Here is a 12957-nt window from a genome sequence, read left to right on the forward strand (position 1 = left end):
TGGAGTCAGCACATCTACTGAGTGGAGGATCAAGGTTTTATTCCAGGGACTGCCAGAAATTAAAAACAGTGGCAGCACGTTTTAAAGACAGCATCATTCCATCAACGTCCCACTTACCCTCCCTATCCAGCCCGCGCTTGCACAGCCATGCTGCGGCGGTTTTCAGGTGTGTTTCATTCACTCGCTATCATCTCGCTGGCCATTGCCAAGAAGAGCCTCTTTAAGACCGAATTGGATTCTAAGGCTCAAGTGTCAAAAATGGGGGTGTTCCAGGAAAGATGCTGGTGGCGGTGACTCAGCCACCACACTGCCACCAGGCAGCGGCTGTAATTAATGAATGTATCAGAAGGTCTACTCAAGGAGCAAAGAAGGTAGACAATGATTTATGCTTACCTAGGGCGAAGATTATTTAGCTTTGCAAGAGCTTTCCAAAGGAGGAAGCCCAGAAATATTTAGATATAGTGTGGTACCTCTCCAAACCTGAAGGGAAATTCAAGGAGCAGGCAGATCCAGAAATAAAGGGCTGGAGGACACAGGTGGGGAGGTATTCTCTCTCTCTCTCTCTCTCTCTCTCTCTCTCTCTCTCTCTCTCTCTCTCTCTCGTGCTTTTTCCCCTCCACAGCTCTGATTGGAAAGCTGCTGTGGTTTCACTATTTCCATGACTGCGACTGCAATGGAATTACTTGTTTGTCCCCCCAGCATAACCCTGAACATTGTCAAGGCTGGTTACCAGATGATACCTCATGCAAGACTCTATCCTAACATTCAGATTCCCATAGGTTGAAAGGGGAAGCCAGAAGCAGCCCTTGAGGGTAATGGCTCACTAAGGCTCTTTAATGCGCTGGAGGTGAGTGCATGAGGCCGCCTCAGAGACAAAAAGGTCCGGATCTTCTCCAGCAGGGCCTCTGTCCAGCAGCCCTTTCGGCCAGTAAGTACTTCCTTTTCCTCTGGATCGTTCCAAAAGCAAAAGAGCTGTCAGCTACAGCTAGAGCACGTAACAAAATCCAGCCTGGAAGGAAAATCCACCTATAAAGCTCCTCTCAAACCGGAGTTTTGTCCGCAGGGTAAAATGAGCCACATCTGATATACAAGTTATTTTGGCTCTCCGTAATTAAAACTATTGTTGCCATGGTAATCCAAAGAGTGTTGCAAATACAGGAGACACTAATGCCATAGCTTTTGGCTTGTTATCGATACCAGTTTGCAGGCCCAGGTTGGGTTTATTTATAACGGAGAAGTGACTTGGGTAAATAGCAGAGCAACACCGCGTGAGGTGGAAAAATCTAAAACTCAGTTATGTACCCAAGATACTGTCTTCAAATGTTCCCGAGTCCCCAGCCTGCTTTATTCAATAGGTAATAAAAGTGCACTGTCTTCCTTATGTATATTTACATCCAGCCGCTCTCCCCAGCACACTCCAAAGATTCCTGATTTTGTTCTCTATCATTTACCACTATCTAGAAGATTATAGTCAAGAAGATTTCCAGTTCATCGCAACAGGTCAGTCTCCTGAGCCACTTTATCAGGCAATGGGAACCACGTGCAGTTCCAATGCAGAGAAACAAAGAATCCATCTGGTTTGAGACTTAAACTGGATGGCTCAACAGCCTTTGCTAGTGTTGTTATAGAAAACATGTTGAGACTAGCAAGAGGGCAGCAGTCAGCCCAAGAAATATTTCAACCTGATATGGTCTAAGGTTATTCCCCAATAAAAGAGAATACACTCCTCAGTTTTTGTTTTGTATAATCTGAGCCAAGCAAGAGAACATGGCTACACAAAGAGCTCCACATACCCTCCGACAACTCTGAGATCCGGCACACCTCTGCTAGGAAAAAGTGGGAATGAATGGAGCAGTGTTTCCCAGACTTGCCAAACTGGCTCCTCTGGCCCTTGTTGAAAATACAGAGTACTGGGCTCTGGCCCCGGAGGCTCTGCTTCAGCAGGTCGTGGCTCATTTGGGAGACACCAGCATGGACGAGCTTGGTGAGGTGCTCTGAGGGGCAGGCATCACTGAAAACGGAGGAAAGACAATTCAGAGGCAAAGGACCCTGAGGAGGGAGAAGGGGTTGTTCACGATCTGTTACGATGAGGAGGGGGGCTTTGACACCGCTAGCTTCCCTCCCGGGAAAGCTGAAAACACCCATGGGGGAGAAAAGTGTTCATGTGGGTCTTAACGTACCTTGGATCCCAATATAGTATGGTTAGAAGTATTTATTTGGCATAGGATGGAAGAGGAGAAGTTTCTGCTGGGCTTTTTTTTCCCCCACCCACGCCCTGTGTTTGCTGTCTGTGTTCATTTGCTGTGTGATCTTCTGCATCTATTTCTCTTTTTGTCTTCTCTTCTTGTTTTTCTCCTCTAGGATTCACCAGGATTCAATCCTGGGCACCTCTGATTTGGAGAGAGGTTCCTTGTCACTTGTGCCACCTCAGTTCATTGTTTCTGTTGTGCCTCGCCTTAACTCTCCCCCTGGTCTCTCTTTTGTTGCATCATCATCTTGCTGTGTGGCTCACTTGCACGGGCACTGGCTCACTGTGCCATCACGGTTTGTTTTTTTACCGGGAGGCCCCAGGGATCGAACCTGGGACCTCCCATGTGGTAGGCAGAAGCCCAATCACTCGAGTCACATCCCCTTCTCTTTGCTGGGCTTTTAATTTTATTTTTCAACAAAAGATAATAGGAGAGGAACTAGCCATGTAAAGCCCAGGAAAATGAACTTTTTTTTTTGGCGGGGGAGGTGGACGGGAGGGGAGGGCTGAGAGGGACATTGTACTTACAGCAATAGGTTAGAGATCTGGGGGAAGAAAGTATAATGTTTCCCTTAATGCTGGGGACAATAGCTCAAGATGTTGAAAGAAGCCTATAACGCTTCCCCTGGGGGATGTGAAGGTAGCAGTATAGGTGACAAAAAAGCCTGAGGACTGAGGGAGAGAAGGAGGCTTGCGTCTGGTCAAATGAGGAAAGGGAGTGCGGGCAGAATGCTGAAAGCAGCGGCTGTCACCGAACTAGCTCCCCCTGCAAGAAGAATGGCTCCGCACAGCCCCAATCACTATATTTCATGGCCACTCTGTCTCACTGGAACACAACTTGTTGGGAGATTAGTGCCTGGAGAGAAATTTTCAAGTAAGTTTTTACTAAAAGACTTAGATGCTTAGCTGTGGCCACTGCTTCTTTCTAATTCCAAAAGCAATCTGAGCCATAACCCAAGAGTTCTCCCCTCTGATAACTAAGTAAAATCTAAGGCTGCTGCTGAAATTTTATACACCCTCCTTTCTTTCTCAGTACATGAATAGTGTATACACACTCTTCAAAGGCTCTATTTTTCTCTTTTGTAGCAAAATGGCAAGAGCCTATGGGATAGCGCTGCCTGGGGCAATGTTCCTTTTTGCTTAGAAGCTACCTGCTAATCACCTGAAAGTAATAACAAACTACAGGGGAGGCAGCCTGGAGACCCACTTCACTACCCTGAATGGCAAAGGTCAAGCAGAAGCAAAGTGAGGGAGGCTTTTTTGGCCTGAGGAAGTTCTGCAAAATGACCAGCGAGATTCTCCCCAAGGAGGATTCAAGAGGCAGAGGAGCCACAGTTAAAGATCAGAGGCAACTTGAAATGGGCCAACGTGCAGGACTTCTGAAGTAGAAAGGGAAAAAAGGACACTTCCAAAAAGGTAACACAATCTCGGGGCCAGGAGGATCCTGGAAATTTCCTTGCTCCGCTGCTAGCCAGAGAGGAGGAGTTTGATGGGTAGAGCACGCAATGCCCGCCCCTCCCCGCCCCGCTTTCAGAAACATGGCACTTTTTCACTCCAAGTCAAGCCCAGGACCACACTGGGAACTGGCACAGTGAGATGAGGCTACCAGATAATCAAGTAGAAAAGTAAACGGGAGCTGATAAAATCTGGCCATTTCTATTCAGCGGTTTTAATGAATAAAAATGAGGAGAACTTAGAGAAGACAATTCAAAGGGCATTAGAGGTTTGCAAAACTGTAACTAAGAAGTTGCTAAGGGCAAAGTGTGTAATCCAGTTCCAACCATGAATGGAGGAAAAAACCCAGGCACATGAGGGATTTTCAGATGTTAAGGGTGAAGCAATCTTTTCTAGCTACTGAAATGTCAATGAGAAGAAATGGGGTCCAACTACTCTAGTAGAAAAGAAGAAAATCTTGAACAGGAAGGAACTGTACCTACTGGTGGTTGTGGAAGCTCTTTCTTCACATGATCATTACCTATAGAGTCGGTGTTCATTGACCTGTCCATGTGGAGGGCAGCTTCCTGCATGGGGATTCTAGAATGGCTTTGAGCCAAGCTTCTCCATCTTCCCCTTGGGCTCTGTGGAATACAGCTGAGCTGCGGTCAATGCCCTTTTTCTCCTGCCTCTTTCTCACCTCTTTCCCCTAATATGACCTCTCAGAAAATTTCTCGTTTTTTTTTTTCTGCCTCTTCACATTTATCCCTCTCCGCAGTTTCTAAAACAAGGGAAGGGAAAACTGAGACTCTCTGAATTCCACTTCTCATTGTTCAGTATCACTGAAATTAAGGGTGCCCATTGTCATTGCTCTCTTCTTGTCAAGGCTGCCTCAGCCTGATGGGAACGTTTCCTCTTCCTTCTGTCTAAGTCTCCATGTTCCTGACCATTTGTGTTGACTTTGCCAACCACATTGATGATTGCTCCATCTATGGGTGCCCTCCCTGCTTGAGGTCACTAGCTTTATGGCAAATGGCCATCCCTCCCCAGGTTACTTGATTAGTTGAAGGACTATGTTTCTCAGGATTTAAAACTCTGATCTCCCAAATCTGCATGTGAATATTCAAGTCACGCCTAAGCAATACTGTACGTAGCGTCAGAGGCAACATGTGAGACTCTGTCAACAATGGTTGTGTACGTTTGCCATGTACGTTTGTCACTTAATGTATGCTCCTTCCTTCCATCACTCAAGAAATATTTATTGGGCAACTACTCTGTGACAAGTACTGTACTAGCGGATGGAACTCAACAGAATGCACAATCTAGAAGAGAAAATGGCTAGGCAACAATAACTATAGGTGGCAGAAAAGTTGAGAGAGGAGAGACACCTGCTTGGAAGTGCTTGAGGACTCGACCTAGTGCAGGGTGGGAGTGCGGGGGTGGGGGAAGGTGAGGCGTATGGCTGCTTTGAGGAAATGCTTTTCCGCTCAGATCTGGACTCCGAAAAGCAGTAAGGCCAAGAACAAGGGGTGTACAGAAGTCCCTTCCAGACAGAAAGAACTGTGTGTGTGAATGAGAAAGAACGTAGGGCCCAGGAGATGAAGAGTAGTTTGGTTTGGCTGGAGCACGTAGAGGGAAGAGCAGGAAGCATGTGATGAAACCTGAAGCCAGGTGGAGAGTAGACCATGTGGGAGAGGGGCTGGGAGCCCAAACTGAGACTCTGAGACATTTCCCCTAAATTATAGTAAACCAGATCTCTTAGACCCTTCCTGCTTTTCAGGCGCTATTAAACCGTGGAGATCTTATATATGTGATCCTTTTACAACCACGGCTGCCTTACCCGGTACAGTCCTCACAGAACAACCCAAAGCTTCTGTCACCTATGCCACATCACTCTTCCCTGACCCAAATTATAAGACACCACCTGGTTTCACTGGCTATCTTTCCTGGCTATGTCCAGGATCAAAAACTTCAACACTGTCCTCACTTCACAGATATCCTGCCAAGTTTATTACATCATCCTCCTACCTGACTCACTTCCCCTCTGAAGAAGCGTTCTCTGAAGGGCTGCTCCCTTTCCATAGGCACCACTCTTGGTCTGCATCTTTAATCTCCCTTCTAACCTCTTTCCTTTGGTTTCAGATAGTCCTGGGTCTCTTCTGTTTCTGTGATTGCTCTTTGGCCACCAAGCGCTAAGGAAGATGTGAACTTAGCTCATCCCAATACATGCTGTCCAACATTCACTTTGCCTTCCACCAGGCACACAGTGTCATTTGTTTACTCATCTCCAGTGTATTCCCAGCCTCACTTCCTTCTAAGATCTATTTAGAATTACTCCCTCCTCAAGCTCCTAGCCCCTATTTTCAGGAAATGCCTTTAAATTCTGACTATTTATTCTGTGAGCATCCTCTTCTGTGTTTTCCTTTTCTGTCCATAGGCCTGTTTCTACAGATGTGCTCCATCTCCCAACCCTTTTTTAAGGAGAACAGGACTTTACTGTGTTGAAGCCCTGGAACCTGTAAAGAAGTTTAAGCCATAGTTCTTCCTTTCCAGAAATTTCTGTCTAGTTAGGAACATGCAGATACACATCAATATAATACCTTGTTGTTTTAGGATGAGTCTTAAACCCACGTCACTTAAACACACTTCAACTTCCAGGTTCCTTCCAGCTGAAGAGTCAGGGAAGGCTGTTGGAAGGAAGCATCACCTAAGCTGAACCTTGGAGGATAAGTGGGTTCTGCTAGGCCTGACAAAGACTTAGGGATGGGATCCCAAGGAGAAGGAACTGCAAGGTGAAAAGTGTGACCGTGTGAGCAGAGTGCACAAGGCTTCCCAGTAATTATAGTTCTTAATTATTTTTTTAAATTTTTAAAAATCACTTTGTACCCACCAAACAGCGATTCCTCTTCTCCCTCTCCTCCCACCCACTATACAGCCTCTAGTCTACTTTCGGTGTCTATAAATTGCTATTTCTAGATATATCATATAAGTGAAATCACAAAGGATTTGTCCCCATGTGCTTTTCTTATTTCACTGAGCGTAATGCTTTCAGGGTTCACCCACAATGCTGCATGTCTCAGAACTTCACTCCTCCTTACATCTTCCTATACTTTGTGGAAATACCTATACTTTGTGGAAAATCTGAAGAATTCAGGAAAATAGGTCTCCCCTTATTTAAAAAAAAAATGCCTTCCCTTGACCCAGCTGGAGAAACCTCTGGGAAACCTATGGGCTTCTTTTCAAACCCCCCCACCCCATGTCCCTCAGCTAGAGACCCTCCCCTTCTCACTCTATATAAGCCTTAAATGTCGGCTCCGATGTCAACCCCCCGGTGGCCCAGCCTCGCCCTCCCCGCCCCTTCAACCGACTGACCAGAGTGGCCTCCTCTGGGTTCTCACAGCACCCTGAGCACCCGTCAGGTACATCACTGACCACATGAAAAGGAAACGGTCACTCTGTTATCCCAGCTGATCCGGGGGCCGTGGGAAGCAAGAATCATGGTGAAAAGTACGCAAACGATTTTTGTTATTCTTCCTTCTTTTGAGGAAGAAAAGAAGGCAGGATGTCATGAAGCCACACACACACACATACACACACAACACGAAAGAAACTTAGCTGACTATTTCTCATGATGAAAGAGAAACCAAAAGCAAAATTAAAAGGTAAAAAGAAAATAAGGAAAATTTTTGTAAAGCATAAAAAAGAGACTAATAAGGGTTAATATTCTTAGCATGCAAGAAGTTTCAACAAATAAGGAAATGACAAATATTGCAATAGAAAAAATGAGCAAAGGAATATGAACATGTAAAATCACTAAAAATGACCAATTAAGTTATACAATATGTTTAGCTTCATTAATAACTAAAGGTACAAACTGAAATAACTGTGAGATAACACTTCCGAATAACAGATTGAGAAAAATTTCAAAGACTGGTATACCCATGGCTAACTAGGAAAAGAGCACCCATACAATGGTGGTGGAAGGGTTACTCAGATTTTTTTAAGGTTTCTCTGACAGTATTTTATGAAAATCAAATGGAGATGCACATTGGCTCAGCAATTTGATTCTAGATATCTATCCTACAAAAATAAGAAGGTAAGAATGAAAGATTTACATAACATTACTAGTAATAGGAAAAAAAAGTAGATGAGCTAAATGTGTATTAATAAGGGAATGTTTAAATGTAGAACCATACGTGGCATGGTCACATATATTCAGCTAAAAAACAAAACTAGACAGGTAATTGCATTGACTCTGTAAACACTGGAATATGTTGAAAAGCATGTTAATAAACTGAACAGTGACTACTTCTGTACATATGTGACAGGGGGGACCAAAGATGGCAAAGGAGGATGAGCGGCATACTCTAATTTTCTCTGTTTTTCTCTGCAAAATACATTTTTGAAACTTTTTATGTATCTTTAACCATAACAATTCACACTCCTCATGGTAGAGTGGTTAAAGAGAGGGCTTCCCAAGCCAACTTTAACTCTTAGAAAACTGCCCGTTTCGTCCACCTGGAAACCTAGGGAGACCACTGTTGGCTGGTTTCTGTCAGTTTCCTGGCCTAATTTTTAATAGTGCCCCCTTTCACTCACAAAAGTCATTCGATTCAGACGATAAATTATGTGGTCACCATGATAGAATCCCACTGAAGACGTGGCATTGTTCACGCCTTTCTAGAAACTCTCCTTCTTCACTTTCATGCCAGGGTTTTTACTGCCTCTCTTTTCATCTTTCCCTTCCCTTTTTTCTGTTTTCTCTCATTCTTTTTCCGCTTTTTCTTCCTAAAGTTTAGCTTCCCTGCAAGTCCTTCCCTCCTCAATCCTGGGGATTCCTGACGGTTCCTCGCCACTCCACGGGGGCTGCTTCTACCTTGGCATTTGGCGTCGTCCTCCAGGCCTGCTGGCTGGCGGAGCCTCACCCCGTGGATTTCCCCACCACAAATCCTAATTTTGTCTATAGCTCAGTTTCTCAGAGAACCTTTAGGTGGCAGGATTATTGTTTGTATTTATGATTTTTGCTGAGAGGCAGAGAGCGCCATGGTACAACTGCCTGGATTCAAATGACAGCTTTTCTACTTGGTCAAATTTCTCAACTTCTCTGTACCTCAATTCTCTTATCTTTAAAATAGGGATAAGAGCAAGGTACCTCATTGGACTGTTTCCAGGAAGAAATAGCTTATTACATGTAAAGCACTTAAAAAGCCCTGGGCACACAGGGAGTAATATAGAAGTGTTAGCTATTATTATCTTTTCCAAATTTTCTATAAAATGAGCATCTATTACAACAATAATAAAAAAGTATTAAAAACAGTCAGCGGCTCCTAATCATTACTAAGTCGACTGTAAGGTGTTTGCCTAGCTTGATGCCCTGCTCTTCCCAGGAGAGGTAACTCTCTCTCGGCACTTTTCCACTCACACTTTCCAGTTCTTTAGACCTCCACCCCTGCCCCCAGTGCTTGCCTGGTCAACGTTTAACAGCTTGCTCTCGAAGAAAAAAAAGTCCCAGTGTTTAGTATTTGTCCATTTCTGGGGTATAAATACTCCCACTGTGGCCAATTTCAAGCTGAATGTGAAGTTGGATTCCCACCGTCCAGATACCACAGATGACCTTGAGGCAAGAATGCAGATAACAGCCAAAATGTGGTAAAAATAACCAGGAAGTAATGAGTTCTGAGGATATTTTACTTTTGTTTTAATATAATTTTTGCTGTAATTTTATATAATTTAATTTTTAATAAAGGCTACATTTCAGAGCTGGCCAACAAAATTCCTCGACATGCAACAGGTGGCTGTCCTGGTATGAACAGGCTCTTGGTCACCACTGAACTCCTTCCTCAAGCATTCTTCACTCTTATTCTTCAATTGTAGTCACACTTTGTCTCCAGCTTTGCCTCGCTCTTAGACTGGTCCCCCTTCCTTCTCTCCCATGGCCCCCGACCTCCCTATTCTACAGTGCCATCTGGCAGGGTGACAGCACCCCACAGCCCTACTCTTGTCCAATTCCATTGGCATTTTAAAAAGGGAATAGTATACCATTAGCACCTCAGTATGCATATTTTATTGTTCTCATCACAGACTGTTTTTTGCATCCAAATTACAATATTTGTTTTATACCAGTGATTCTCAATTGAAGAGAAGAAGGCAGACAGTGTACCCATTTGAGACTCATTTTTAGATCTGGGAGCTTTCCAAGCATCGCCTTATCCTTTCGGTTGATGCTGATATTCCACTTTCTGTGTCTTCCCTAACTGGATTAAAGAACCACTATTTTACATACTATAAATCTTAACACAGTGAATGTGGGGCACATAGTAGACACTCAATAACTCCTTGTAAATTGAAGAGATCAGCTATTTTAAATGGATAAACTAAAAATCTCTTAACTAATTTAATAAATAGCTAAAAGTGTGGATTCCTTGTCCTAGTAGTTTTATAGTTTCTCATAATATATGTCAAAGGAACAGCAATATAGTCCTGGTAGTCATGCTGAGCTATAATGGTGAGAAAATAACTTAATAACATGTCAGGGTATTATTTCTTAGAAAGTAACTGAAATAAATGTCTTCTACCAGGGATCTAACGCACAAGCACATTACCACTAAGAGAATCAAGTGGTTGATGTCTTTATTAATGTGAAAATAACCAACCGTTGGGAAGTTGCTGCTGTCACATCACTGGATGTTTTAACATATATTCATATATGTGAGTATAAATATGTATGGTCTGATCATATACTTACTGCAAAATATTTTAAATTCTGAGTGTGATGGCTATGAACTAATTTCATTAGAAATGATAGTATTTAGAGATTTTATTGTTTTGCTCTTAGTTACTTTGAAATAAGATCATAATTAACTTGACTCTCAGAGACCTCCAGGAAAAAAATAGCAAGAAAAAGCAAATGGCCTTCATGTGCCCATGGAAATTTTGGTTGATACCAAAAGAGTCAGAGATAAGCACTAGTAGTGAACCATATACCTACATTTAAAAATCAGAATTGCCACATCGCATCGTTTCTGAAATCAAGAGTGGGATAAATGTAGAAAACAAATAAATGGACAGTAGAAAGATGAAGGTAACCATCCATAGGGCTTAAAATTTGAGGCAGTCCTGATGCTGATTTAAATTTATATTCAAAAGTTAAAGAAACATGTAGTCATATATTTCGTATGTGGGAATGTAGACCTCGTATGTGGGAAGCTGGTGCTTGATGACTGAGTTACACAGGATTCCCAGAGTTGGTTTTTCCATTTGTTTGTTTTTAGGTGATACTGGGGATTTAACCTGGGACCTCATATACGTGGGAAGCAGGCACTCAACTACATGAGCTAATCAACTCCCTGTCAGTCAACTTTGGATTGTACATTTGAAGGGAAGGAAGTAGTAGGTAAGAGAAACAATTTGCTCAATTGTTTTACTTTCCCAATTATCATTTGTTAAAGCTCACATTCAAATCCTTTTGCACATACCCATTCAACATGGCAGCAGAGAGACCATCTTAAGCTATCCTGGACCATCCCCTTTCCAAATAAGCTAGACATGCAAACTCAAGAAATGTATGAATGGGTCTTCTTTTAATGGATCCTTTTATTGGCCCCAAGAAAGAAGGATATTTTTACACAGTCTATTTGGTAAAGAAATAACTCAAAATTTTCACCCCACTTAGCCAGCAGTAAGCTCTCAGCTAATTCTCTGCCATAAATAAACAGCATTGATAAAGATATTAATGATGGGAGCAATAAGAATAGTCAAGAAGGGCAGAGAAAAGATTGTGCTGTTATCCCATCCCAGTTTGCAGAAAAGGTATTAAGGTACCAACAATACAAAAGAGACTTGGACAATTATGTTTTTAAAGGGAGGGGGAAACGGCTCCCAAGTTTCTGAACATGGGCTTCCTAAAGCTTTCATTGGTTATTGATAAGTTTGCCAGTGAATGACGAGTCAATTCCGTGGGAAAGCCTTGACTTAGTTACCAGAGCGCTGCCTCCCATGAATAAAATGCAGGGAGTAGTCTCACTCCCACCCTCCGTGACAGATGATATCTGTTTTCTCCTGTGAGTTTGAATTTAAGAGCCACTGAAGCTCAGCAACAGTATATTCTAGCTCAAATGAGCTGAAAATTGCATTCAATTTGAATTTCAAAAGTGGAGGGGAGGAAGGGGGAAAAAAAAACAAACAAAAGAGAAAACCTCAGCGCCCATCAAGACTGCACACTTTTCAACGACTTCCTGCTGCCTCTTTGCATTCTGCCGGGCTGGGGACCTGAAACCCAGGCTGTGCTGCAAGGGAAAGAGCATTGCTGGATTCTGGCCCAGCCTGAGTTTAAAAATAAACTTTTAATAGTCAGGATCAAAGCAAACCTCACTTTTACGTACATGCATAATGCAGAATGCAACCCACCAAAGAAATTGATTTATCTTCTCCAAACTCAAATGGTGCCTGCCTTTTTTTTTTTCCTTATATACTTTGGAGGTGATAAAGGTGAAGATGTTTTCCCTGGGAAACTCTAGAAAAGCAGATTCTTTTGCTGAATTAAAATTAATTCCTCTTCAGGTCACTTAAGAGCCTCATTCTTTGTTGCTTGATTTTCTCCCTTCACCTGCCTTCCATTAAAAAGCAGATGGATATGTGAAAAGTTGAGTGGACATTGATTTTTCAAATCAAATCATATTTTAAATGCTCTAAGAGAGTTCGTTATTTAAAGGAGTCTCATAATACATTATTTTATAAAGCCAGGCTATTTTTAGAATGCAAATAATTGTGCCTTCCTGCAATGGCACAGCAAGCATGAATTTGAAGAATATCCAAGTTTCCTTAAAACAGGGCACACCTGTAGTTTATAAGAAGCACAGATTCAACTACTGCCAACAATCAAAGCCTAACTGAGGCCGAGGTGGAACAAAAGATGATACCCCAGAATCAGGTAACTGAATGACTTTTGGCCAGAACTCAATTTTATGATAGTTTGAGCGGAAAGAGCAGAGAGAACATCAAATTCAATTCAATCCACTTCAAATATGGAAACATATTCTCCTACTGCCTAAATTAATCTCCATTTGCAAATTAAGCAACTTGGATGCCATGAAAGAGGTAATTCGACGTCTAAAGTGCCATTTTCCACCCTGAAGCAGGAACCTGCTGAATGCTGTTCAGACCATTTGACTTATTCCAGAGGGTTCAGGAATGAGCAGGCACCATCCACCTCACCGGCAGAAAGTGTCACACAGATTCCCTGTGCACATGCTCTGTGCTGGGCACTGAAGCAAGTA

The 12957-nt window shown here is 42.8% G+C and overlaps 1 protein-coding gene across 10 annotated transcripts in view; it reads right to left on the minus strand.

Annotated features, from left to right (window-relative positions):
• The window catches only part of ESRRG (estrogen related receptor gamma), a 602438-nt gene that overhangs the window by 433755 nt on the left and 155726 nt on the right, over positions 1-12957 (minus strand). The window lies entirely within an intron of this gene.

The sequence above is a fragment of the Dasypus novemcinctus genome, chromosome 13, assembly GCF_030445035.2.
Source record: "Dasypus novemcinctus isolate mDasNov1 chromosome 13, mDasNov1.1.hap2, whole genome shotgun sequence".
Taxonomy (NCBI): Eukaryota; Metazoa; Chordata; class Mammalia; order Cingulata; family Dasypodidae; genus Dasypus; species Dasypus novemcinctus.